This window comes from Phoca vitulina, unplaced genomic scaffold (genome assembly GCF_004348235.1).
Source record: "Phoca vitulina isolate PV1807 unplaced genomic scaffold, GSC_HSeal_1.0 scaffold57, whole genome shotgun sequence".
NCBI lineage: Eukaryota > Metazoa > Chordata > Mammalia > Carnivora > Phocidae > Phoca > Phoca vitulina.
Genome location: NW_022589760.1, coordinates 4937282 through 4963021, shown reverse-complemented (window position 1 = coordinate 4963021; position 25740 = coordinate 4937282). Strand labels below are relative to the sequence as shown.

Here is a 25740-nt window from a genome sequence, read left to right as displayed (position 1 = left end):
CGATTTTAATGTGCCACAAAAGTGGAGCCACCAATTTATGGGACTAGCTTGGTAGATGGAGCACATGAAATAGAGCATGAAGAGGTTGGTTATGGAGGTGAGAGGAGAAAAAAAAGCTATTGTGGTATTACTTTTCAAAGAGAAAGTGCCAAATAGCATCAGATGTAGCCAAGAGAACCAAGAAAATAAGGATTGGAAAGGATCCATCAGATTTAACTATTAGGAATTCAATGGTGACTTTACAAAACTAGTTTTAGGAGTGTGTTTAGGGGGTTGGAGTGAGAAAGGCATAGAAGCCAGATTGCATTGAGTTCTAAAATACTATTAATTTTTAAGACCATTTAATTTAGTATCTTCTTTTTTTCATCACTAAATGTGAATTTTATGATGAAACATATACCTATATTAGTTACATAATTTTGGGGTTTTGTTTTCTTTTTATTTGTGGAAATTAAATTTTGCTTTTGGGGCAGACATACATACATACTGTATAAGATCTAGGTTTGCATTAGGGAAGCTGGAAACAGAAGATTACTATGTGGTCTATCTTTGATTATTCTTTGACAACTAGAGAACAAATTGAACACAGACCATTTATGCTCTATTTATATGCAAAATTGTTCTAAGCACTGATGATGTTCTCTATAGATATTTCAATCACTTTTGCTTGTCTTTTCTCCTACACAATATAATCAGCTCTGCTGCACATTTCTTCATTGGTGATCTCTGCAGGCCAGTAGGAGATAAGGTCAATTTCAGTTGATTTTTTAATGAGAATATGAATTTAGCAGGCTTCCTTTATATACTGGAATGTGGGATAAGTTCGGATAAGCAATTACTATGCAGCAATAAATTTTTCTTGGTAGTTTTAATTCCATATCAAAAATTTATGGACATGCTAATGTTAGTAGTTAAGCTCACATAACCACCTGCTTATTTACAAACCCTCAATTCAGGAATAAATGGTAGAGACCCTATATGTCAGGTGCATGAGACCACTCTAATATGAGCAAACATTGTGGATTTGTAACTACATTAACTGACAAGGTATTCATCAGACTGTAATAAGTACCTTAAATTTTCTGAAAAACTCTTTTCAAAATGAAAGGGGGATAGTTGTTTAAATTAACTGTTTTCAAAATGAAAGGGGAAGAGTTGTTTTAAAGATTTTTTTTTTTTTTATTTGAGAGAGAGAATGAGAGAGAGCACATGAGAGGGGGGAGGGTCAGAGGGAGAAGCAGACTCCCTGCAGAGCAGGGAGCCCGATGCGGGACTCCATCCAGGGACTCCAGGATCATGACCTGAGCCGAAGGCAGTCGCTTAACCAACTGAGCCACCCAGGCGCCCATGGGGAATAGTTGTTTTAATTGGTGGTTGTGATTATGGGCTTATTTCTCTCATATGGACTCAGGAGTGTATTACTGTGTATGTTCCTAAACAGGGATAAGAATTTGTAAACTGTCCAGCCAAATTCCATCTGCTGCCCCAGTGGCAAAAGGCGGCTAGATGCACCTGGAAATAAATGTACTCCCTACCCATCTTTTAATTTTGTGAAACCTTTGGACACACCTCTCGTGTATTACAACTTCAACCGTACTCCTGGTAATTCTTTTCCTTGTGTCCATTAAAATGAGAAGAGTAGAAGGTGAAGGAAGAAAGGAAAAGGGCTGTGGGTATCTTAAGCTCCATAGTACTCTTTTGAGATTCAAGTTTTTCTATTATTGATTGGTATTCTTTGCATTTGCAAAAACATGAGCTATGAAACCTTGACCCTAATATAGTGTTTCACCTATTCCAGGAAACCTTGTAAGGTTATGCTCAATGTGAACCCTCTTAAAGATATAGATGATACAAAGTGTTAAAATACTATAAGGCTTATAACTGTGTTTCACTATTAAAAGATTATGATTTATTTTTAGCACCTAGTACATAACTCAGTATAGTACATGCTCTTGATAACTGCTTGTTGAATACTTCACAATTATCAAAAAAATTGAATCTGAATTAAATCCTTTTCAATATATTGTACGTGAAGCTATCTCTCAAGTTTGAAATTTAGGAGATGAAAGAAATAGAAATTTCATTCTACATCACTGTAAATGGAATTCCATTAATGCTGAGTTTATTTTATGGGAAAACTCAAATGTCCTATGCGTGTTACCTTCACATGACCTTTCTACTAGTAATGTTTCGGCTTGACAAGTAAAGAAAAATTCTGAGTTTATATAAAAAAATATAACTATATGTCATTACTCTTATTCTTACATCCATTGTGCTTGCATTTGACTGCCACCTTTTTGTCATTGTCAACCCAAATAGCAATTTGTTCTACCCCTAATGCTTAAAGGGCAAAATTCCTAAATACTACTAGAGAAAATAGAAGAAAAACAAAGCCTTTTGTTTAAGTTTTACATATCTTCTCATCAGTCTTTGTAAATATGCTCTATAAGACGGGAAGTAGACAGAAGTTAGTGAATCTCTTTAGAACAAGTGTAAGTAATTAATTGCTTTTCCAGCTTTCTCACAGATTTACTCAGGAGAACAGATCTTCAGAAGTTTAAGGTTTTTGTCTAGTATGTATGAGTATTCTAAGGACTTGAACTGTTTGTTTAAGGGACTTTTAGAATCTAGGATGATATTTTCCCTTTTCACTTGGGAAGGTTTTAGCTTGAGATTTCTTAGGGTTATTGCCTGTTCTATTGTTTGTCTTGCATAGATGGAGCATATAGCAAGCAATACAGTACTCTGTGGGCAATGAACAGGGTTGTTTTTTTTTTTTTTTTATTTCATACAGTATTCACAACTCTGCAGTGATTTCAGAAAGTCAACGTATGTACCAGACACAAAGAAATGAAAAAAACACAAAAACAAGGATATGATTTTCATATTGTTTGGAAGGTTGATAGGACTGTGTATGGATTTCATCTTTATTGAAAGTTATAATGACTGTTATATTTTTAGCAGACTTATCACTATGAATCAAAAGTATGCATGTCTATCTTGTTAATGAACTGATTTTCTTTAAATATTTGGAGCCAACCTATGAAGGGAAGTTTGTATCAGGAGGGATAAGCAATATGACTTTGTGGATAATCTAGTGTTTATTTTAGTCATATTTGTGACATCATTTCAGTTGTCTGTATCAGTAGTACTTTAAGTGGCAGAGATAATGAAAGATGATTGTTTTGTACATAACTGTGGATTTTATTGTCATCAACAGATAGTTGGAATCAAACATGCTTAAATTAAAAAGAAAAAGTTCTTTTTTAAAGAATTTTTCTAATATGAAGTTTTCATTTTATGGTCGAAAAATTAAATGAACTCTCATGTACTTAGAACATTAAAAAGAGTTTAGTTAATAGTCCTAAAAATCCACAATGTGAAGGCACCAAGAGGATGACCATCCTTAGTGACTGGGATAATGGTCCAGTACAGAAAATAAATTTAGAATAAAACAACATAATGAGTCTCTAGGAAATTATTAGAGGATGTTTTCAATGTTGAATTCAGGTAGAATTAGATTAGAAAAGAGAAATGGGGAAAAAAAATCACATCTTGCCATTTGAATTTTTTTCAGTTGCCACAAACAGTATTGATCACTTTGCATGGTTCATTTAGAACTTCCTGGCAGAGGAAGATGCAAAGCACTGAAAAAGGATTATGGTCAAGTTGAATGCTGTCCACACAGATTCTATGCATTATAGATTATGCTTCCAGTTTCTTAACTTTTTTCCTACTTACCATGCTTTGTGGTCCTGGGCCCTTTGTACACCACTTTCCTCACTTCCCTTCTGCTGCTTCAGAATTGTGTTTTATCTTTTTCTCTCTCTTACAACATTGTTTCCCACTGCCATTGTCCCAATCTGATATTCCACATATTAGTTGTGGGGAAGAAAAACTGACAGAAAAAAACGAGGAAATATAATTGTGTCAGCATTATTTGAAGTCTGTCTTACTTAAGTCTCAGCATTCTATCCCTTTTAGGAAAACAAACAAGACTGACAATACTTAGTGAATACATTCTTTCTTACTTTATGTAAAATTGTTCAGGTCTTGGTGTCAGGGAGGGGTCAATGAAGGATATCTCAAAGGGACAGAGAAAAGTTCCTAGATGAACTCTTGGTTCCCAGACTTTTTAGGATTATAGTGTCATCACTGCTGGAATTTATAAGTACTCCTGGTAGTGAGTAAAGCATGAAGCAGATGATGAACCTTTTGTATACTTACAAAAATTATTTCATCAATTAGTATAGACAGTTGCGAAATGACTACATGATTTTTTTTGCTCTCAGAACGTATACACTCTGAAAAAAAAAAAGCATTAAAGGGAAAAATACCTTTTCATAAAAGTTCCTCAGACCACAATGGGCAGTTGATTACAGCTTGACAGGTATAAACGTATTCAATGAAAAGGAAAAAGTTTGGGATTTCGATAAGTAAGGTGGTTTAGTAGGTTTAGTACTTAAAAAAAATTTTGTCTCTCCAAATTCATTCAAATAATGTATTAGATTTTACTCTAATAGGTCATAATGAAGTTCTACACTAAGGAGAAATCTTTATAATTAAGGCATGTAAAACAAAATATTTTTTAAAAGCACTTGTCTTATAAACTAACTGATATGTTATTTTTTCTCTAATCTGTAAGGTCTTGAAAACATGCAGCTCTGTTCATTCACTTTTTTTTTTTTTTTAAACTTGGAGGCTAACTCCAGTAAAAGTGAGACTCTGCAGTGTGTTCACTTATCTGTTTTTCCAAACCAAAGCATGGCCCTTAGAAAGTAGCATCTTTTATCAGTCATGGTTTTTTTTAAGATTTTATTTATTTGAGAGAGCACGAGCATAAGAGAGGAACAGAGGGAGAGGGAGAAGCAGACTCCCCAGAGAGCAGGGAGCTCCTGGGGGGAGCCCCATTTGTCCCCAATGTGGGGCTTGATCCCAGGACTTTGGGATCATGACCCGAGCCTAAGACAGATGCTTAACTGAGCCACCCAGGAGCCCCTATCAGTCATGATTTTTAATCAAGTCACGTGAAAGCTTTTTTATTATGCATTAGGCATGACTTTTTAAACTACTACTTAACTTCCATTCTTGACCATCAAGTATGTTTTGTTCTCCTAGTTGATTTGGCTATAAAAGTTAAATATGGCAAAGTTTTCTTTAAAAATTGGAGGGGCGCCTGGGTGGCTCAGTCAGTTAAGCGTCTGCCTACAGCTCGGGTCATGATCCCGGGGTCCTGGGATTGAGACCTGCATTGGGCTCAGCAGGGAGCCTGCTTCTCCCTCTCCCACTGCCTGCCGCTCCCCCTGCTTGTGCTCTGTGTCTGTCAAATAAAGAAATAAGTAATCTTTCAAAATAAATAAATAAATAAAAATTGGAAAAGAAGCTCAATTTTGAAGTATGGCTTCTTTTGGCTTCTTTCCTGGGTTCTGTAACATGTGGAACATGTCCTGGCATAGTCGAAGGTAAAAAGGGTAGTGGTTGGGTAGAATGCATCACAGAATTTTATTTCCTGTGTGTCCAAACCTGCTTTTATACCAGTTAGCTATGACCTTTTATTCTAGCCTTAGCGCATGCGATTATTAGAGGGCACCATTTCTGAAATATTTTCTTTCTAATATTAGTTTAAGCAAATTTCCTTGCAGTGCTAATTCTTCTTTCATTTTTCTTTTTCCTCCATGTGCTGCTCCTTTCCATTAAGCTGCTAAATCTTTGGCAGAGGAATTAAACGCAATGTTTCTAGAAGCATGAATAGCTTGTGCCCTTTTCTGAGTGTCCTACTTCAGAAATATTGCAGCTGCAGTGGCATTATGTGCCTTCGTTTCTTCCCATTTATCTCTGCAGGGAAGTTCCTGCTTTAAGGTAGACCCAAGCTCTTTTATTCCTGGGATTTTTCTCTTCTAAATGATATGAATGCTTCAGTCATGTTTTCTAAAGCACATTGTTTCTTTGTTCACTTATTTCACATCGGTTGACTATGCAGCTTGTAGGAATGATGGGGAGTGGGCAAGAGAGTATAAATGAATAACGACAAATCAGTCTTTCCTATTAGGAAAACAATGCAAAGCAAAGCCTGTATGAATACAATCACAGTAACGTGACTTTAGAGATGACACACGGTGCATTTGTTACCTGTGTATGTGATCCAGGGAATATCTCTACAGGACATAAGATGTCAAAAATGCAGCTAAAATGAAAATAAGCCACTGGTACATTTTTCATGATACTTTGTCATAGGACTACATTGCTTCACCTGAAAAGCTCTGATTTGACTTGCATTTGGGGCAGAGAGTGAAAGGATTTTGCCGTGAGTTGCCTTGTTTAGCCCGCTCCCTCCAATATATTTCTTTTATGTGATTCTACCACTTTGCTTTCCCATCCACTTGTCGTCTTATTTGTTTTCAGTCTGAACATCACACTATTTATGAAATGGTCACTGCTTTTGAAGTTCATTCTCCAGAGCTCTAACTTTTATTAAGAAGAAAATAATTTTCACAGATTTGCGTGTCATTCTTGCACAGGGGCCATGCTAATCTTCTCTGTAACATTCCAATTTTAGTATATGTGCTGCCAAAGTGAGCACGATAATTTTCAAAAAAAAAAAAAAACTACAGGTTATTGAACAAATTAGTTAAGTCCCATTCAAATAATAGAAGAAGGCAAACTTGACTTATTCAGCTCTGACATCTAATTTGAATCTTTTGTACCTGCTGTCCTCCTGAAAGCTGCTATTACTTGTTAAATTTGAGTAGGAGAGAACAAAACAGAGATAGTAGAATATTACTTCTTTTCACTAGCTTTAAATTAATTTCAGATTACAGAGAACTACATCTTCATTATTAAAGCGAGAAATTCAATACGTACTCCACAGTGTTCTATTCTTCTAACTCTAATAATGTCAGGATTCTGCATCAGACGAACAAGGGAACTAATATTTTCTTATGGTATAAATCTTTTTCTTTCTAAGCCAACAAAGTTAAAAATTCTGTTTTCTCATGTTTATGACTCTTCTTTGGCTAATTGAAACAGAATTCATGTGAATAATTTATATTACTGACTGCCACTTAAACATTCATGGAAGGAAAAATAAAGTTTTAAAATAAAAAGAAATAAGCCTGCTTTGAAAAGATCATATATCATTAACAGTTTTTGTCATTTATATTTTCCTAAATAAGCTAATTTTGAAACATATAAATGCATTAAGTTGGAAATGAATCTTACTTATGCTAGCATTGGTTATGCTTCATGGTTAGCACTGGTGCAAGCTGGTAATTTAAAAACCTCAAATTTTTACTGCTATTTGTACCCAGCTGTGTCTCCTGTACAAATGATAAAATAGTCATCAAATATATATATAATATAATAGCTGTTGTGCTTTAAATATCTTTTATGCTTTGACATTAACTGTCTCTCTCACCTTGATATCTACTTTTCAAAAATCTATTACCCATTCCTGATACTGTTTAACTGGGGTTATTTGTCCTTTGACAGTACTGCGTACTGTTGACAGTATCTTTTAATTTGCTTAATTTCCTGACATTTTCTATGTTAATTTTTTGACTTTGGGATTTTTAAATGCCAGATTTGTGCTTAAGATAGAAAACCCTCCACTAATAAGATTTAGTCATATCACCTAAGTACTACACAGTTATCCCAGATGTAATAGGGAGAGATAAAGAAAGGATCACAGATAATAAATTTGCCCTGCTTTCTCCACAAAGTTGTTACTGCAAGCTTTAAGTCTCAGCTTTTATTGATAATATAAATATGGGTTATGTAAGGAAAGCTTATACCTATTTATAATAGCATTCAAATCTGGTTTTAGTAATTGCTTTAGGCCAAACCACTCCATAAACAGTCCCAAGGCAATTTGAAAATAGGTATTTGTTACATAATCTTTTTATTGCATATGCATTTTATTTTATGATTTTTGTAATTAAAGTAATAAAACTTGGTAGTATTTCCTGGTTAACTAGCAGGTAAACAACTTTACACAAAATAAATGTATTTTATCTTGTGAAACAACTGATGGTCATTCAAAAGGAAGATTGTTAGGAACGGGTAGGAGAAGGTAGTATTTTCAGTTGGTGACCAGGCTTTTAACAAAACAATTCCTACTATAATCCTAGAGAATTTCATCTGACTAAATCCCCACTCAAATGACAAGCATAGAGTGAGGGCTATAGTCAGAGGAACAAAGGATGGGAGGACCTATATCTGAATGAGTCCCCCCATGGTGCTCTTTAGAGGGACCCATTATGCCCTCCATTAGCACCTCTCACCATTGCTTGTGAAAATACTTGGCATTGAATGATGCTGTATGTCTTACATTGTACTTGCAAAAATTGCTTACGCAATTTCAATTGGCTATGGTATTTATCATGTTCTGTCCTCAGCATTATGTAGCATGGTTAAGCCTATAAAGCAGCTGCTTTTTGTGTGTGTGTGGATCAAGTGATTGTTATGTATTGTGCAAATATCAGTTCAAGTTTCTTGAGTGCTGAGGCATCTAGATGAAGGATAGTAAACCTTAGGCTTAAAAAAACAGACTTTTGTGCTATTCTTCAAGTTCAACATTGCATGCATATATATATATATATGTGTGTGTGTGTATATATATATATGTGTGTATATATATATGTGTATATATATACACACATATATATATACACATCAATCCATCCATTGGTGAGCACAAATAAATCTGTCTTCAATGTTAATAGAAGTTGCACGTGGGTATCAAGAGGTAAAAATCTTCTAAGATATTATAAAATCATGTTATATAGCGCAGTTTTTACAATGGTTCAAATATAGGGGGGCATTTGTATGTACCACAGATTAGTATATATACAATTTTTAACCTACAATATCTTTAAAAATGGCTTTAGAACTGTAAACTTGGTTGGTTTCTTTTAAAGTATGTAGAGGTCTGGAGGATGAATATTAATTATAAAAACCTCTGAAAATTAGACTTGGTAAAATGAGCTGTGTTATATGAAACAGCTCCTGCTTTCATTGATCTGCTCTATTGTTTTTTAAATTTCTATATCATTTATTTCTGCTCTACTCATTATTTCCTTCCTCCTGCTGTCTTTAGGCTTCATTTGTTGTTCTTTTTCTAGCTCCTTTAGGTGTAAGGTTAGGTTGTTTATTTGAGATTTTTCTTTCTTCTCAAGGTAGGCCTGTATTGCTATATACTTCCCTCTTAGGACCACTTTTGCTGCTTCCAAAACATTTTGGATTATTGTGTTTTCAATTTCATTTGTTTCCATGCATCGTTTTATTTTTCTGTGATTTCCTGGTTGACCTATTCATTGTTTAGTAGCATGTTGTTTAACTTCTATGTATTTGTGGTCTTTCCAAATATTTTCTTGTGGTTGACTTCTGGTTTCATAGCATTGTGGTCAGAAAAGGTGCATGGTATAATTTCAGTCTCTTTGTATTTGTCGAGGGCTGTTTTATGACCTAATATATGATCTCTTCTGGATAATGTCCCATGTGCACTTGAAAAACCTGTATATTCTGCTGTTTTAGGATGGACTGTTCTGAAAATATCTGTTAATTCTGTCTGGTCAAGTGTGTCATTCAAAGCTATTGTTTCCTTGTTTCTTTCCTTTTTTTAAGGTTTATTTATTCATTTGAGAGAAATAGAGAGCAAGTGGGGGGAGGGGCAGAGGAAGAGAGAATCTTTTTTATTGTTCTGTTAATCACCATACATTACATCATTAGTTTTTGATGTAGTGTTCCATGGTTCATTGTTTGTGCATAACACCCAGTGCTCCATGCAGAACGTGCCCTCTTTAATACCCATCACCAGGGTAACCCATCCTCCCACCCCCCTCCCCTCTAGAACCCTCAGTTTGTTTTTCAGAGTCCATCGTCTCTCATGGTTCGTCTCCCCATCCGATTTCCGCCACCTTCATTCTTCCCCTCCTGCTATCTTTTTTTTTTCCTAACATATAATGTATTATTTGTTTCAGAGGTACAGATCTGTGATTCAACAGTCTTGCACAATTCACAGCGCTCACCATAGCACATACCCTCCCCAGTGTCTATCACCCAGCCACCCCATCCCTCCCACCCCAACCCCCACTCCAGCAACCCTCAGGTTGTTTCCTGAGATTAAGAATTCCTCATATCAGTGAGGTCATATGATACATGTCTTTCTCTGATTGACTTATTTCGCTCAGCATAACATCCTCCAGTTCCATCCACATCGTTGCAAATGGCAAGATCTCATTCCTTTTGAGGGCTGCATAATATTCCATTGTATATATATACCACATCTTCTTTATCCATTCATCTGTCGATGGACATCTTGGCAGGAAGAGAGGATCTTAATCCACTTACCACAGAGCATGACACAGGGCTTGATCTCACAACCCTGAGATCACAACCTGAGCTGAAACCAATGTCAGATGCTTAATTCACTGCACCACCCAGGTGCCCCATCCTTGTTTATTTTCTATTTAGATGATCTGTCCATTGATATAAGTGGGATGTTAAAGTCCCCTACTATTCTATTATTATCAATGAGTTCCTTTATGTTTGTTATTGTTTTATGTATTTGGGTGCTCCCAGGTTGGGTGCATAAAGAGTTATAATTGTTAGATCTTCTTGTTGGATTGTCCCCTTTATTATGATATAGAGCCCTTCTTCATCTCTTTTTACAGTCTTTGTTTTCAAGTCTAGTCTCTCTGATGTAAGTATTGCTATTTCAGCTTTCTTTTGACATCCATTTGTGTGATAAATATTTCTCCATCCCCTCATTTTCAATCTGCAGGTGTCTTTAGGTCTAAAAAGAGTCTCTTGTAGGCAGCATAGAGATGGGTCTTTTTTTTTCCATTCTGACAGCCTATGCCTTTTGATTGAAATGTTTAGTCATTTACATTCAGAGTAATTATTGATAGATAGGTACTTATTGCCATTTTATTACTTGTTTTGTCATTGTTTCTGGAGATTTTCTCTGATCCTTTCTTGTCTTTGTCACTTTTGGTCTCTCCTTTGCACCCAAGGAGTCCCCTTTAATATTTCTTAGAGGGCTGGTTTAATGGTCACGAACTCCTTTTGTTTTTGTTTGTCTGGGAGACTCTTTATCTCTCCTTCCATTCTAAATGACAGCCTTGCTGGATAGAGTATTGTTGGTTGCAGAATTTTCCCATTCAGCACTTTGAATAAGTCATGCCACTCTCTCTGGCTTGCCAAGTTTCTGTAGAGATATCTGCAGCTAGCCTAATGGGTCTTCTCTTATAAGTTAGGGACTTCTTTTGTCTTTCTCATTTTAAGATTTTTTCTTTATCACTATATTTTGCAAATTTAATTACAATATATCTTGGTGTTCGCCTGTTTTTGTTGGTTTTGATGGGAGTTCTCTATGCCTCCTGGATCTAGATATCTGTTTCCTTCCCCAGATTAGGCAAGTTTTCAGTTATTACTTCCTCAAATAAGTTTTCTACCCCTTTCTCTCTCTTATTCTGGGACTCCTGTAATACAAATGTTTTTCTTGTTTTTTTTTTTTTTTTTTGGTTGTTGTTGTTTTTTTCTTTTTTTTTTACATTTGGTGGAGTCACTGAGTTCCCTAAGTCTGTCCTCATGTTGCATAATTCTTCTTTCTCTCTTTTGTTCAGCTTCGTAATTTCCATTATTCTCTCTTCAAGGTCACTAATTCATTCCTTTGCTTCTTCCAGCCTGTTATTCATTACATCAAACCTGTTTCCTATCTTGTTTATTGCATTCCTCATCTCTGATTGATTTTTTTTTATTTCTTTTATCTCTGTGGTAAGGGTCTCACTGATGTCTTCTCTTCTTTTCTCAAGCCCAGTGAGTATCCTTATGATTGTTGCTTTAAATTTTCCATCAGGCATGTTACTTACATCTGTTTCACTTAGATCTCTGGCTGTGGGCTTATCTTCTTTCATCTGGGGTAAATTCCTCCATCTTGGCATTTTATGTAAGTCTCTGCCTTCTTTTTGTTAGAAAAGCCAGTTATGTCTGTATTCCTTCTTCCATGTGGCCTCTTCTCTCCTTTTAGTTGTGGAGTTTGTTTTGTCAGTCTTCAGGTTGATTTCTGGGATATTTAGCATGATTTGATAGTTATCTAGTTGTGTTCATGGGACGAGACAAGCCTAGGATCCTCCTACTCTATTGTCATCCTGGTTTTCTAGGTTTTTATTCACCCCCAATAAATATGAAACAACACAATAATATTGAGGTGGTAGGTATGTTGAGACCCACTCCCAGCAATAAAGAGTGATCGCTAATATGCTGATTCCAGTGGAGGAGATGAACTAATCATCAAAGCGGATAACATCTTACAAAGAATTAACATAGGATTCAAAACTAATTACAATTGGTGTCAGCTAAATAAAAGATATGTATGTAGTTGTTGAAAAAATCAGAATGAAATGCCTCAAAATATTCAGTCCTTGTAGCTATATCACAGTACTATGGGTGCTTTTTACTTACTTCCAACTTTTCATAATACTCTTTCATGACCATGTGCCGATTATATCATCAGAATAAATAAATAGTATTTAAAACATTTTTTAAGATGAAAAGGAACTTTAAACAAAGAGTAGTTCTGCTATATTTAAAGAAAAAATAGACACACTTCAACTATGCCCTGAGGACCTTGGTGGATTTAGAGAACAGCACAATATTTGATGTTAGTGATAATTATGTGAATCAGCAACAATGTATTTTCTGTAGATTTTCTTTTTGTATGTGCAGCAAAATGTATATTTGTGAAACATTTCTATACAAATGACTAAGATAAAAAACGACTAAGATAAAAAGTTTTGGTATTTAAAATTTATAAATCCTCAACTATCCAGATCAACTCATTCTCTGAGGTTTCTGGATAGTGGAAATCTTATTTTAGGTTTTTCTATTTTAAAATGAAATTGCTCTATAGCTATATGTCCTATTAAATTATGCAATATTATTATATCTAAGCTTCCTCTCCTAAGTGTCCATAGCTATTTATTGAGGCATTATTCTCAAATGCCCATGGAAACAAATGTTTAAGTGATTGTCTTTATTCTTCTGTAAATGGCCCAGTTAGATGTTAAAATATATCTTATTTTCCTCAAATGTGAGGTTTTTTTGTTTGATATTGCCTTTGTTGATTGACCCTTGCTTTTTTGGACTTGCACAAAGTAAGAGAAGAAATATTTACATATTTCCCAACTGTTGCAGATTATTAAAATCAAATCATAAATTATTCAAGCTATTTTGAAAGCTTCCTGAGAAAAAGTATATAACATAGGGAATACAGTATTTAGAATCATATCTCCCTGCTAGTTGTATTACAGTTGAAGCACAGTTGCTACTCAGTCCTCTCCTCTTAAAGATAAAATCACACAATAACAACAAAACAAAATAAATGGCAGAAGTGAATTCATTTCCTTGTGGAAGAATCTAAAGTATTCTATATTCATCTGTTATGTATAAAGTATGCTTGTAGCATTATTTGAGTCTTCATTACTGCTTAGCAATCTCCTTATCTGTTGTTCACCAAATCACATGCCTTGGTAGTTGTTCCAGATTTATTCTATTCTCTCTAACCCCTCAAACTAAAACTTACACCCTACAGGCTCAGTAAATTACCTTATGTTCCAAGTTCCTTCATTTTCTTTCAGTGCCCCTTCCTGAGGCCCACGTTATACTCCTCATCTCACTCCTCTTATACCCTTCAGAATCATGAGTTATCCTCTGTTTCTTTTCTTCTTAATGTCTTGCTTTAAATTGATTTCTTTTTCCTACAGAAATGCTGAGGTCTTTCTTGTACTTTAAAAGCAAAGTTCAGTGATAAATAAACCAAGTAATAAATAAACGAAAATATATCTCCAAGCTACTGTCGTATGTCTAGCTGGGGAGAAATGACATGGCCACACCAAAGAAGAGATATGTATATATCTATGTGTATATACAATATATGAATTTGTATGCAATGACACCCATAGATGAACCTTATATGGTTATTGAGAACTTGCCTCTCCTGAGTGGTTGGTTTAATTGGAATTGCTTCATTTTTTGTTTTGTTTTGTTTAATCTGTTGTGAGGCCTTGATGGTTAGTCAGTCCTTTTTTCCTCTTACTCTTTATTGTGAAATTTTCAAATATATACAAAATAGAATAATATAATTAACCCAGCATCTAGCTTCAACAGTGACCAATTCCTGGTCAATCTTGTTCTAGCTATACTCCCACCCTTGGATATTTTCAAGTAAGTCCTAGACATACATTACATTTTTTTCATCTGTAAATAATTCTGTATGTATTCATAAAATATAAGGATTATTTCTAGCATAACCAAATAATACTATCATATCTCATAAAAAATGATTCCTTACTAAAAAATATCCAGTGTTCACATTTCATGGTCTGATGTGCCCCTACCTGCCTCCCAGCTCCAGTTTGAATCAGGAACTGAATAAGATCTATTTATTATTGTTGTTCTCTTAAGTCTCTATTTTAAACTATGATATCTGTCTTGTATTAGTTATCAATTGCTACATAAAAAATTACCCTCAAAACTTACTGGCTTAAAATTACAAATATTATTACCTTCAGGTTTCTGTGTCAGGAATTTGAGAGCAGCTCAGCTGAATGATTCTGTCTCATTGTCTCTCTTCAGGTAGTGGTCAGGAAGTTGTCCAGGGCTGCATCTGTGGTCTTGAATCTGCTTTCCAGTTCACTTCTCCACCATATGAGCCTCTCTGGAGGGCTTTTTGAGTCTCTTACAATATGGCCGCTGGCTTCCCCAAGAGCGAGTGATCTAAGAGAGAGAGACAAAGAGCAAAGAGGAAGCCACAGTTCTTTCTGTGTACTAGCCTTGGAAATGACATAACAACACATCTGTCATATTCTTTTGGTCACACAGACCAACCCAGAAACAATGTAGAAGAAAACTACACCAGAGCATGAATACCAAGGGTTGGGGATAATTGAAGTGGTCATCTTGGAGGCTAGCTACTATACCTCTTCATCTTTTTTTTTTTTAATTACAATTTTCCATTGTTATTGTTGAAGCAACCAGGCCATTTGTCTGATAGAGTTTATATTTTTATTATTGTATCCCAGTGGTATCATTTACATATATCTTTACCTATCCCCCACCCCATATATATTCTATAAACTTAGATATAGAAACTAGATCAGAGGGGCACCTGGGTGGCTCAGTCGTTAAGCATCTGCCTTCGGCTCAGGTCACGATCCCAGGGTCCTGGGATCGAGCCCTGCATCGGGCTCCCTGCTCGGTGGGAAGCCTGCTTCTCCCTCTCCCACTCCCCCTGCTTGTGTTCCCTCTCTCACTGTCTCTCTCTCTGTCAAATAAATAAATAAAATCTTTAAAAAAAATAAAATAAAATAAAAAAAGAAAAAAAGAAACTAGATCAGATTTGGGTTCCATTTTTTTTTTTTTAAAGATTTTATTTATTTATCTGAGAGAGAGAATGGGAGACAGAGAGCATGAGAGGGGAAGGGTCAGAGGGAGAAGCAGACCCCCTGCTGAGCAGGGAGCCCGATGTGGGACTCGATCCCGGGACTCCAGAAACATGACCTGAGCCGAAGGCAGTTGCTTAACCAACTGAGCCACCCAGGCACCCTGGGTTCCATATTTTTAAGCAAGACATCCTTATTGTTGTTGGTGTGTTGTTTTATAATGGAGCACATGATGGCTAGTTGACTCGTAGTGTATCAGCAGCCACTGATGATCATTACCTAGATCCATTAATCCAAGAGAATGATATCTTATCATTCCCTCTTTTTAAAAAATTATTTGTAATACCTCTTTGAAAAGAAATGTCCCCTCAGCAGCTATTTGGTTACATTCAGGTATATTTCAGATAGAAAAGACAGGGTGAATGCTTGATTCTTTCTCTTTGTTTATCAGTTTTCAAAATGATTTGTTGGTTCCCTAGCATCCCCCAAAGGTAACAAGTGAGACCTAGGAACCACCACGGATATGCTAAAGCAGACTATCTGGGGATGGGTTCTAGGCATGGGTATTTTGAAAAAGCTACCTAAGTGGTTCTGATTTACTCCTCTGTTAACTTCTACTGGTCTCCATTCCCAGAGTCTGACTTAGTAGGTTTGGGATTGGGCCCACGATTCTGGTTTTGTTTTTGTTTTTATTTTTATAAACTCCAGAAAGTTTTCTTGAGTTGACAAGTTTGGGGAACATACACTAGACTATACTTTTTCATACGTACTGTGGCTATATGCATCTGTGCTATTCTCCCATGACATGGGTGTTACAAGTTTGTCCTCCTACAACAAACTATTATACTGAGAGCCTGCCTAGCACACACTCTGGAGTTAAACTGGTTGGGTCCAAATCTTGGTCTGCCACTTACTAGCTTTGTGACCTTGGGGAAGTTAATCACCTCTCTGTCTCTGTTTTCATATATGTAACATGGAAATAATAGTAGGATTCACCTCATGGTTGTTTTGGGGACTAAATTTAACTAATGTTAACTACATTGGTAAAGTACTAGAACAGTGTTTGGTAAGGGTTTTTTGAACACATAGTAAAGTTTATCTCCCTCTAGGAGAGTTATCCCTGAATATTTGGTTAATAAAAGCTAGGCTTGGTTGTTATTATTATCGTCATTATTATCATTATATTAACTGGCATTTATTTTTTTGCCACCTTGTTTTGGTTATTTAACAAAGTATTTTGCACATTTTTATATGAGTGCATAGTTATCTTCCTTATTCTTTTGTACTGCTGTCTAGTATTTTTTTAAACTGACATTTAATATACCAGGCATGGTGGATTACATATTTTCTAGTTCACTTAATCTTCATGTCAATCCTTTAAGATTAGCAATATTATTCTTATTTTACATGTAAGAGAACTGAGTCTCATGAGAAGTTGAGTAAGTTGTCCAAAATAATAAGCTAATAAGTGATGGTATAGATATATATAAAAAAAGCAGTGTGATGATTAGGAACACAGATTCTGGAGCTAAGCTGTCTGGGTTAAAATCCTGGCACTACCACTTCTTAGTTGTGCATCTTGGACAAGTTACTCAACCTCTCTCTATTTCAATCTCCTTTTTTGTAAAATGAGCATAATAGAAATACCTACCTTATAGGTTATTCTGAGGATTAAATGAACTAATACTTGCAAAGTGCCTGAAATGGTGCCTAGTACATCATAAGCACTTTGTATGTACTAACTAGTTGTTATTACTGCTATTATTAATCATTACCAATTAATTTTATTAGTTTTGGTTTAAAGAAGGCAACAGTTAAGAGGGAGAGATTGAAGGTGTTCATAGGAAGGGAAGAAACACAGGAGCATTAACTTTCAGGGGTGGAGAAAAAGGAGCAGTGTTTCTACCAAAGAGATAGACAGGATAGAAAATAATTGATGTCTAGGTGAAAGCAGATGATGAACCTCGGGACACAGACTCATTCTTACAAATTAGAAGGCAAGATCATCTTTTAGGAATGACTAAAGGAAAGTAGAATTGGAAGCCTGTGGAGGCAGGAGGAGTTTGGACACGCTTGAGGAGTAAGCCAGGGAGCACATAAGACATAGGCAAGTTAAGTTTTGTTCGTACTTGATTCCCTCCCTGAGGCTAAGGAAAGTAATGTCTGGGGGAGGGGTAGCTCAGCAGCCTAGTGAGGCCAACAAGTCTGGACATGGTTTAGTGGGATGGTTATGATGGTAAGTAGAAGTGAAGGTGCCTTGAGCAGGGAATCAGGAAACGTGGAATCATTTTCCAACTCTGCTATCACCTATGAGGTAGGTCACCTGACCTCTGGATCTATTAATTCCCTTATGAAATGAGAGAGCTACATCAGTTTATCTCTAACGTTCCTTCTAACTCCAGAATTTGTGACCCTAAGGGGCTGATTCTAGAGTCTAGCTGTAGGAGAAAGGAGTCCATTGAAATGCCAAAAGTAGGAAAGTGATGGGAAGGCTCAGGGAGGTTGGGATGCAGGTTCAATAAAAGTGAAGGTAGAGGTGACTCATGCTAGTCAGGCTCAATCTCAGTCTTTTCCATCTTTAAAATTTATATCTGTGTTCAAAAAAAATTTAAAATTAGTTTGCCATTTTTTGTAGCAGATATTGTGGATATTGTGAATCTAATAGGCTATGTTTGACACACACAAAAGTAAATATTATTTATTTTAGTTTTCATATCTAAAATGTTCATTAACACATCAGAAATAAACAGTTTACTTATAGGGGTTTATTTTTCTGCTTTTAAGCAGAAGATAACAAAAGAGTATTTTATGCTTTCCTGTGCCCATAATCATATTACACTTTGGAATAGCTAACTAGGTTGCTTGAACACGCTGTTACAGAACTGGTTAATCCATAATTCAGTAGGTTCTTGGCTTCCAAGTTGCCTTATTGACAAGCCTGAAGAAAGTAGATGGAACTAATTAGCACTCAAGCATTATAAAATAGGAAGAATTAAATAAAGCAGCTTCAATATTAAACTCAGACCCCTATGAAGATATTCCCTTTAGTTATGGGGATTTTGAAATGATGGACAGGCTAAACCAAAACTCATAATCCTATTACAGTCTCCTAGACCCACCTAATAAGCTTCAAGAGCTGTTTCCTTAGAGTCTGGGATATTGCCATCTTCCTCTAGGCTTTTCCGTATATAGCTTATAAATTCTTTACTGTTTCCACTAAATACTTTGTTATTTAAAATAATGTAAAAGAGAGTATGTAAGTATATATACATATTGATGCATTTTGACTGTAATAATACCGTTGGCCTGTAGGGAACTTCAGATTATTAATAATTTCAGAGGAAAGCTTTTAAGAAAAAAGCTCCAGGCTTAGCTGTAATGAGGCATTTGAATAGGAGGGGGGGGGGTATGTTTGTGTACATAATGAAAGTATTGGGCCCTTTGGAATGTTATGAGCCATGGTGTGCTAATAAATGATCTTTTCATTTCAGTGTTCCAGCAGACATCTTTGTACCCCTGATGTACCCTTGCAAAATGCCCTTAGCTCACATTTCCTTTTAAATATTTCTACCTCCTGACATTTGCTACTGGGGGTGAGGGTGTAACAGGGCAAATGTGATGGAGAAAGGAGAACAGTAGTAAGAAGCAGATAAATTGGTGGTTTAGAATAATGAGCCCATTTTCAGCTGAGCTCTGTGGTTCATATGAATTAATTAACCCCTTACAAGCATTTGTCTGACAATCCTAATTCTCATTCAGTTCAATGAGTTTTATAATTATCATTTAACTAAATAGCACTAAAAACTGTTTATATCCTGACATTAAGGGAGCTTTGTAGAATTCTCTTCCTATAAATCATCTGAACTTGTTTACAGTTTGCAGTAGTCTTATTTTTCTTCTGGTTTGTGCTCAGGTTGCTGTTTTGCTGTTTTAAAAAATATTTTCAGGGTAATAATCATAGAACATGCTTTCAAGTTTGGTTAGCCTTCTAAGGGTAAAGGACATCAGTAAAGAACATTTTCACATTTTCATTGGAAGAATGTAGGCTTAAACTATTATCTGTCATGTTAAACAAAATTAATCCAATGATGCTAAATGGATATAGAATGATTAATTACTCATTCTTAAGACCTGTGTCATGTAGTTCCTGGTGATAAGATGGTGATAAAGCACTTTTACCCAGAAAGAGAGAAATGAGGGTATTGTATTGACGATGCTGGAAAACAGTATGAAAACACTAGAGAAATATGCTTGAGATGGGAAGCGTATGGGCCATTCCCTACTGCCTATGCCCTGTATATGTAATTAGTTTTTCTTTTCATACTAAAACTTGAGGTAATATTAATAAGTATTTTACTTAATTATGTCTTTGTTGATTGCAAGGAACAAAAAGCTATTTTTTATATTGAAGAGTAATTGACATACAATATTGTATTAATTTCAGGTGTATAACAGTGATTTGATATTTATATACATTACAAAATGGTCACTAAGGTAAGTCTAGTTACTATATGTCATCATATAAACTTGTTACATTATTGACTATATTCCCTATGCTGTATATTACATCCTTGCGTCTTATTTATTTTATAACTGGAAGCTATATAAATTGAGCATTTATTGAAGAGATACAGAGAGGCTCAAGGGAATTCAGGACAGGAAATATCCTACATCTAGACCTAGATCCCTGGAAATGGGATCTTCATTCTACATTCAAGCTGTCTCTGGGATGCCACACAGCACAAGTTCATGGGCCTTTTTTAAAGAGTACTTTGCTTGTCCTGTGCTTGGAGGGAGACTCTGCTTATCCTGGTCTAACTGCCCCTTCTGGCTCCTGACAAAGACTCTTGGTCCCAATTCCACATTTCTGTGACAGGAATGTTATTTGGTGCCCCCCTCTTTTTTGCATTAGGGCCTAGAATGGCTGCCCTTTAGGTCAGATTCCTACCCATGTTCAATCAGCTGTTACTGTTTATGTTATATGATAACTAATTTAATTCTCACAACAATCCTATTGGATGGGTTAAGTACTATTATTCCTTTTTTAGAGGGGGAAAATGAGGCACGAAGAGGTTAAGTAACATTTCCAAGGTCATGTATCTCCAGGGTCTGTGCTCTGAACCAGCATGTTCTACTGATAGGTGCTATATGCTGAGTTAGAAAATCTGGTTTCTAGTCCTTGACCTGCCACTATGTGAATGACTTAGAGGAAATCACTTAATTTCCCTGGGCATTCAGCCATTCCATGAACATTTTAAAAATTATTTTTCTAATTTTTTTTATTAAAATGCTAAAGGGGGAAATAGAAGCCCAATAACACATTGTGTTTAGGCTTCTTTGGTTATAAGGAATAGAAATTAAACTGGCTTGAACTAAGTGGAATTTATTCAAGGACATGGTAGGCAACCTTTTGGGCATCCAAGGACAGGAAACAGCAGTCAGATCATAGAGTGCCTTGGAATGGAAACAAAACTGAAAATAGTTTGAAATATAAGTTGCTTTCTGTGTCCTTCCATATTCTCATTCATCTCTGTCTCCTCTTTTTCTCTATTGGTTTCCTTTGTTTAAACATGACTGCCATAGCTGTGATAAAGCATGACCCTTACTTCAAGTGCTAATCTTTATGTGACTCTGGTATCTTTGACCAAATTCTTGTGACAGAATCTAACTGGCACAGCCTAGGCTATGGATTTGTTCCCATGGGTTGGGTGTCCAACCTGTTTCAATCAACCAGGGCAATAAGATCACATGGTTCATAGGATTGCTACCTCTTCCAGGAACTATATGGAACAGCATATTCTCTGAGAATGAAATATGGGAAGGGCAAGCAAATGGACAGATGTTTGCTATACCCCTAATTCTAGTACTACAACACTGTTTAAAATATATTGTGTATTTCTCCATAGATCATCGTTTTGGCTACATAGATATTTTTCCATTTAATAAGCACTTGCCATATACCAAGAGTATATTAGGTGCTGCCCCTCCATTTCCTTACCTGTAAAATGAATGATCCTGGGGTGCCTGGGTGGCTCAGTCAGTTAAGCGTCTGCCTTCAGCTCAGGTCGTGCTCTCAGGGTCCTAGGATCGAGCCCCACATCGGGCTCTCTGCTCAGTGGCGAGTCTGCTTGTTCCTCTCCCTCTGTGATCTCTCTCACTTTTACTCTCTCTCAAATAAACAAATAAAATCTTTAAAAAAAAATGAATGACCCTGTCCAGCCTTACAATTCTGGACACACACATACACACACACATTTATGCATTTATTTATATTTTAATGAATATATTGCTCTTACTACCAATCCAACAAGAATTTATTTATCCAAATAAATGTTCTTCAAAGTGCCATGATTTGAGCTAAAGAAGAAATTCAGTATCATAGTCTTTGTAGTTTTTAACCAAACTTTAATATTACGTGGCTTAATTACCCAGTTTATTTATTCTATTCAGCTCTGAAATACTCATCTTATTTTCCAAAACTCAGGTCTACTATAAAAGATCAAAGATCTGCTGTCATTGAAACTATTGAAAAGAATGTGAGACTGACTCTAAATATATTCCAGAGGCATTTCACAAATGGCTCACACAATGACAGAATCAAGCAATGACTCAATAACTCCCACAGCAACCACACTGATGAGGCTAGATCTCATTTGCCAATACATGTAGGTTATTTTAAAAAGTCATTCACATTACTTATAGTATCAAGATTATAAGAAAGTATAAAAAATACACATGCCCAGTTCAAGCTAGTTAGCCAGTTATGTGACTTAAAAATAATTTGGTTGGGTTCTTTCCTGAAATGTTAAAAAGAAAAAGAATTTTCTTTTTTTTTTTTTTCTATCTCCCATTTACTTAAACTACTATAACCCATGATCAGTATACTTTTCTTTTCTTATGCCCACACAGAAAAAATAAGATTGAAATGCTATGGACACACCGAAAACTAAGTAGGTGAATTTAGAGCCTTTAGAAGACTGGGAACACCACCCTGCCATAGATCTCTCCCCGAACCAGCCAATTTCATTAATCTTTATTTGTTGTTGTTGTTTCCCCATAGTTGTGCAGAATCAGTGCTACAAGTACAGGCAAAAGCCAACCAAGTAGATTTACCAAATCTGTTGGTATTTGCTTGGTTTCATGTTGGTGTTAGACACTGTCTTATTGTGATGGCTATGTAGCTTGAATATGTGTGTGTGTGTGTATAGGTATGTATGAATATATTTTTGCTGACAAGTTCAGAATCATGCTTTATTCAAGAAGTGATTTGAGAAAAGTACTGTATATATTTTTTTTCTTTTTGTAGATGAAAATATCTTAATTTCTCTCTTTAAATTAGTCTATCTAGATTAGTCATTTTAATTTCTAAGATGAAGACAATTTTAAAGCTAAAATTAGCTTTCTGTCTAAGCAGTATAATCTCGTGAACACACCCTTTTTCTAAGACTTAGAACAATAAATGTTTTACTTAATTCAAGAATAACTGATATGAAAAGTCCATCATAAAAGTGATTTCAGAAGTTTCAAATGTTAATCAGAGTTTCCATAATCTAAAGCCCCATGTTTCTTATTTAATTCCAAGGTAAGTCACTTGTTATTTCTAAAAATCTGCTAATAGTTACACTAATTTATTTTTGTTATTGTCACACAAAGATTTAAAACCAATACACGGTCTTCCTTCTTTCTAATAAACTAGTATACCATTTTCTACACTTTTCCTGTGGAATTATACTTTAGGTCTTAAGATACAGTATAGAAGAATCCTTCTAAATGTGACCCAGAAGGGTACGTGGGTGGCTCATTCGGTTGAGCATCTGACTCTTTGTTTTAGCTCAAGTCATGAACTCAGGGTGGTGAGATGGAGCCCTGCATTGGCTCTGTGCTCAGTGGAGAGTCTGCTTGAGATTCTCTATCTCTCCCTCTCCCCCTCCCCCCACTCACGCACATGCACGCTCTCTCTACCCCCCCCAAATAAATAAATCTTAAAAAAATAAAATAAATGTGATCCAGGAGCTCCCTTTGTACAGGACATATTTTTGGTGTTAATCACAGTCCTGACTCATTCCTGTCCTGGCCCTATGTCTCATCTTCTCTGTTCTACATTTATAAGCTGGCTTTAATGGCTAGGGAGAAAAGAAAAATAAAATAACTCTAAGATGAATAGTAGAATTTTTTAAGTTGAAAATAACTTTAACATATATTTCATAGTCTACAAGGGAATAAGCAGATAATTTATATATATATGTGTGTGTGTGTGTGTGTGTATAAAACTTGTGTCTGTTTGATGTTTTCAGATACCATAATTTATCCCTTCGGAAAATCCTAGCAGAGACCATGTATTTAATATGGGGGTCCACAATTAGATGCTTAATCTAAACCTAGAACAATGTGATTTGAGCTGATTTGTTAAGGGACTATACAAGCTGAAAAATCAGCTTGGCAACATTCCTGCTGGGATTGGCCTTCAATAAATGTTTGTGGTGGTATGTGGAGTCCATGCCACTTTAGTCAGATGCGCACAGTAAAACTTGAGTTCACTGCTTATCAGGGAATGAGTGAAGGCTCCCAAGCTGAAGGTTCATTAGGTCAGTCTGTAAGAGCTGTCAATCAGAGCAAGTGGGCAGGGGAATACTTTTTTAAAAAAAATAGAAGCAAAAGTTCCCCACTTAGGAGTTTTCCACATTGTATCCCTACTGCCATTACATTGTCCACTCCAGGGAGTAGAATACTAGGCCATTAGAATGTTCCTAATGTCAGCCACTGACCACTGTCACTTATGAGCATGGCTGCTGCTGTCCTCTTTGTAATTATCGTCATCATCTAGGGTGAATAGGATAGAATGGTTCTCAAAGTACACAAAACTCTAAGGGGATAGGGACTTGTGTCATATTCATTAGCCCTGGTATGTTACCACAGTGACACACATAGAACATTCTCAGTTGTCTGTTGAACTTAACACCAAGAACAGAAACTGTGTGAATCTAGCTTATATACCTACAGCCTTTACCACCCCACTCCCCATCCCTCTTGGTCTAACAAAATTTGAGAAAATCATTTCTTATATTTCTTCCATATTGTCAAGTATGTATTATTTTATATTTAGCAAGCCTGCGTTAAGTTTGATTTCGGTATATCTGTTGAGGTAAATATAATATTTCAAAGGACTTTTTTTTTAAATGGATTATTGTAAAGGAAACCAAGAAAGTGTGAGTTTTTTTAAAGATTTTTTTAATTTAAGTAATCTCTACACCCAACGTGGGGCCCGAACTCACAACCCTGAGAACAAGAGTTGCATGCTCTATTGACTGAGCCAGCCAGGCACCCCTGCAATTTAGTACGTTTTGTGTGCACATTTTACTTAACACTACATGTTAGTTAATTTATTTTATTTTATTTTTTTTAAAGATTTTATTTATTTATTTGACAGAGACACAGTGAGAGAGGGAACACAAGCAGGGGGAATGGGAAAGGGAGAAGCAGGCTTCCCGTGGAGCAGGGAGCCTGATGCGGGGCTCAATCCCAGGACTCTGGGATCATGACCTGAGCCGAAGGCAGACACTTAATGACTGAGCCACCCAGGCGCCCCTACATGTTAATTTATTAACTATATAGATGATTGTGATACTGATACTATATCCATGTGACAAATCACAGCAAAGGTAGTATGTTGTCTATACCTGTTGTAACTTGAACAGACTGACAGATGGCACAGTTCACCTCATCAAATATGCCAGAAACCTTGATAGGATTAACAAAACAAATAGTTCAGCTAAGAAAATGACAGGTTGATGATGGCATGGCAGGCTCTAATTATTAGCATCACCAATATAATGTGAATATATAATGTAAATTATATAGTTTTTAACTCTCTTTTAATCAGCACCAAATTAAGCTAGAGTTGTATTTATGAATCTTTGTTCACGTCTAATATTTAAAATTAATTTGTGAGGGGCGCCTGGGTGGCTCAGTCGTTAATCGTCTGCCTTTGGCTCAGGTCATGACCCCAGGGTCCTGGGATTGAGCCCCGCATCGGGCTCCCTCCTTGGCGGGAAGCCTGCTTCTCCCTCTCCCACTCCCCCTGCTTGTGTTCCCTCTCTTGCTGTGTCTCTCTCTGTCAAATAAATAAAATCTTTAAAAATAAAATTAAATTAAATTAATTTGCGAAAAAATACCCTTCTCAAAATAGAGATTTAGAAAATCTATTCCATTAAACATAAGTTGATTTTATTTCCAGGGGGCATCCATTAGGACAAACATCATGAAAGGGCCACTGCCCAAAATGTTGATTCCCTGGCTGACA

General features: G+C 35.9%; 1 protein-coding gene and 1 non-coding gene across 4 annotated transcripts in view; one reads left to right on the top strand and one right to left on the bottom strand.

The window, feature by feature from the left end:
- DIAPH2 (diaphanous related formin 2) overlaps window positions 1–25740 on the top strand; it is a 951942-nt gene that overhangs the window by 789794 nt on the left and 136408 nt on the right. The gene's annotated exons all lie outside the window — the stretch shown is intronic.
- On the bottom strand, window positions 6474–6580 carry LOC116623176. The gene has a single exon (XR_004297686.1). It is a non-coding gene; the product is annotated as a U6 spliceosomal RNA (small nuclear RNA).